A 4156-nucleotide genomic window follows, 5' to 3' on the forward strand; every position below is an offset into this window, starting at 1 on the left:
TTGGGAACTTGTCTAATAGGTCGTGAGTTCGATCCTTGCAGGCCAAATATATTGCATTAAATAGTGACTGGTGTACGTTAAATCTGTCGGATCAGTCCCTAAAATTCCCATAACAAATAAATACCTCTAAAGGAACTGAATTGGAGATTTGACGTTCGCTGGCTCAGGTCAATTAAAACGGGCTGTGATGTGCGTGTTTGGTTGTAGCATTTTTGGCGTAGATGGCGCAGTTGAAGAACAAGAAAGACACTTCATGCGTTTTAATTCGTTTCGTTTCATTAAGTAGGCTTGCTGGATTTGGCAAGCGGCATTAAATACAACAAATTTTTATTTCATTCCTTCTGTATTTCGCCATTTCTCCGGAACTATTGCGAAGCGAATTTGAACATTTTTGTACACAATAAAATGGTCTTATTCAAGGATATCTACATATAAAAAATAGTTGTTAATTATTTCCTTAATCTCTTTTTACTTCTGGTGTAAAAAAAATTGAATTTTAAGGCATGAACGTTTTAACACCAGAATATTACGAATATTTCAAATCTTCGTAGTTTGAAAGATAAAACTCAAAATGCAAAGGAAACCCTCTGGTTACTTCTCGAGTGATGAAAGTTTAAAAATACGACTTCTTTGTAATAGCGAAATACGCAAAAAGTTATATAAGCAAATAATAGCGAAATAAGCAAACATTCGATTGCTCTCTTGATTGAATTATCAAAATCATGTATCGCTTCCAATATTTTATGGGTTCACAGAAAAAGAAGGTATGTTTATTGGAGAAGTTATGCTTTTGTGTTATCGCTTGCATTAGTTAATTAGCATTTTTATGGTTAGACCATTAAGATTGAGTCCAAAAGCGTGAAAATTAGATCCAAGTTTTTTTTTCGTACATCAATGTTTAGAATGATACAATATCCTTGAGTAATATTTTCTAATGTCGCCACAATTTACTATCTTTCTTGTATACACATCATGTCTCTCAAATATTTTTTTTCAGTTTAGGGTTACTATTAAGCTTTTACCTACGTTTTAACCATAGAGCATTTACTAAAGTCCCCAAAAAAGTGAAAAACCTCTGAGTGAACATACACTCCTTTGCCTTCGAAAGCAATAAAAACATTGATTCTAATAGAGCTGCGTCTTACTTATTACAATAAAATGCGTAAGTGACAAAAAAAGGTTCTGTTGGTTGCTTCATATTGCTTTCTATAGAACACTTTATTATTGATGCTGTTGTCGTATGCCACGAAGATAAAGGGGGTGCGCTTCTTCTTGTTTTTCAATGGCACCATCTATGGCCAAAAATTCGACTTTTGCTTCACAGACACGTCACAGCACGTTTACAGAGCAGGTCTATTCATACAGCCATTCATTCATTCATTCATCCACAGATTGAAATTTTAACCTGAACCTGAGAAAAATCAATCTCCTATTCAGTACCCTCAGAGGTATGATTTGTAATAGGAGCATGGAGGTTTCTGTGACCCGACAGACTTAAGGGGCACCAGTCATCGTTAACTATACGGGTACATGAGTCTGACACCCGACCAACTAAGCTTTAGTATTGACACCCCACGTATAATATGGAAAACTATTGTTATAGTTGTAGTTAATTTACGTCGCACTAGAGCTGCACAACGGGCTATTTGCGACGGTCTGGGAAACATCCCTGAGGATGATCCGAAGACATGCCATCACAATTTTTGATCCTCTGCAGAGGGGATGGTACCCCCGCTTCGGTAGCCCAACGACCTGCCCGCGAAGTTGAGCACTTTACAGTAGAACAGTTTAACGAGGACTAATACCTCACACCCTCGGTCCCTACGCAGACTGATCCAATTGGTCACCCACCCGCATACTGACCGCAGCCATAATAATCAGTCCACTGTGGTACATGGAAAACCAGCAAAGCCAACAAAGCAATCAACAAAGGCGAACCGGAAAACCTTAATCAAATAGGAATGTGGTGACAAGGAGCGAAGAGAGATCATTTTATGCATTGAAAGTTGGCGACCTATATCTCCGAACTAACACCCCTCACAATTAATTGACTGGTCTGTTTTGGCTTAAAAGCGGATGTTTACTTTTTCGCGTAATCGCTGGTTTATCAGTACTAACGCAATTACTCTCTTGAAAATAAAACAAATATGCTACATAATATAAATAAACTGATTTTTCCCATCTCTTTTTACTAATTGTAACTAATTAAATTATTTTATTCTTATTATTTTTTGTTTCACCGTTGACTCTGAGATTCATTATAAATTATATTCAGCTTATTTAGTCCTGTAGGATGATTTATTACAATTAAGTTTAAAATTGTTTATACCCGATGATTAGATAGAATCTGTGATGAATACTTACACGTTCTCTCGGCGGAGATCTCTCTCACTTGTGAGGTTGAATTTCCTCATTATATTTCTACATATAAAAATGACACAAGAAGAAAAATAATTAGCGAATAAAACAAAAGAATATATAAATATAAATAACAAGTAAAATGTTGCATTGTTTCCCATAAGGCAATTGGTGGTAATCATCAATGCAGATTACATATTTAAAATCTACTTTAGCTAGAAGACTGTTCAAAAGAAAGTTGGACTCTCAAATCAGAATTCTTGATGGTACCATAAAAATATTTTGATGGTTTATGTTGATAGTTATGCGATTAATGATGGACCAACATCATTTGATGGTCACCATCATACAACTTTTTCCATTATGCATTAATGGTGCTTGATATGCCATCAAACTTCTATCATTCCATGAATGGATAATGCTACTTTAATGCTATGATGGTTAACCATCGAGAAAAGTTTGATTCTCAAGAACCAATAATCCATGATGGTACCAGCTGTATATTTCCGTGAAGTCTTAATGAGAATTATTGATGGTTCTTAGGAATCAAAACAATTGAGATTTTTTTTATGTGGGTCCATCATAAATATAAAAGGTAGTAAAAGTTGAAACCATGAGAGTCAAGTAAATTAACAATAGTAAACATGAACGATATACTAAAGGATACTCTGATCTAACAGTAAGTATCACGATGCTTTTCGTAAAGTTTCTCCATCCCCAAAGGGATTCTCTTGAAACTCTAAAAAGATACGGTAAGTCCATTGAATAGTTGAAACTCGATTGTTTTTAATTTAATGCTCTTTGTTTACTTCTCGGTTGCAGTTATAACGTGAACGAATCATACTTCTCTATGATGCTCGTTGATTTATTTAAAAAAAAATGAATGAAATCAAGACTCATTTGCGATAGCATAGAAACATAAGCTGAATTTATAAACTAGAGAAGCTGAATTAGTACATTTAAATCAAAATTTATTTTACAAAATGTACTTTGTTAACACTTAGTTACATTTCTTTTTGCTCAACACATTTGTTTGTTTGATCACTTGGCATCTTCTAAGACAGTTAAGCATATTTTAGAACTAAAATCAAACAAATAATTAAATAATTACAGCGTTTCTCAAATAGAATCTGTAAATGAAAACGATAAACTAATCGTCTAACTGAATACACGGCTTCTTTTGCATGGTCTAACATAAAACTATTAATTTCTATGTGATAGTAATAAAGAGACAGAACTTGAGGCTGAACGAAAGTATAAACTTTCATGTTTCTACAGTGAAGCCATAGTAATTAACATGTTTATTAATTACTCAAAGACATGTAATCAAGTAATACAAAATGTATATTAAAATAAAGTGAACATATATATGTGTTATGCAAAAGCCTCTTCTGCTTGGAGGGAAAATTAACATTCTGGTAGAAAACGAAAGCAGTGATAAGTGATTGTGGATTTGTACCAGATATCAGCGCGTTTAAACCACCAACGATGGTAATGTTTAAATAACTTTGTCGATGTTTTATATTAATCTAAAACTTATTTTCTTATTTAAAGGCAAGGCATGCTGTACATTTATACAATAAATATTGCTTTTGATCTTCGTCATGTCTCTGCACAGAAATAGTACACCAAAGTTTCTTGAAGAGGCTGGTCAGCTAATGTTAATCTTAATAGCTTAACGAAGTCAAACTTCATCACTTTAAAATCAACATCTTCTACAGCAAAGATTTAATTTATTTGTTTTACTCCATGATATTTTATCTATTAGTATTTCATGAAATGGAAATAATTAGGAGAA

Source organism: Parasteatoda tepidariorum, chromosome 5, assembly GCF_982258835.1.
Source record: "Parasteatoda tepidariorum strain Cologne lab strain chromosome 5, Ptep-v5.0, whole genome shotgun sequence".
Taxonomy (NCBI): Eukaryota; Metazoa; Arthropoda; class Arachnida; order Araneae; family Theridiidae; genus Parasteatoda; species Parasteatoda tepidariorum.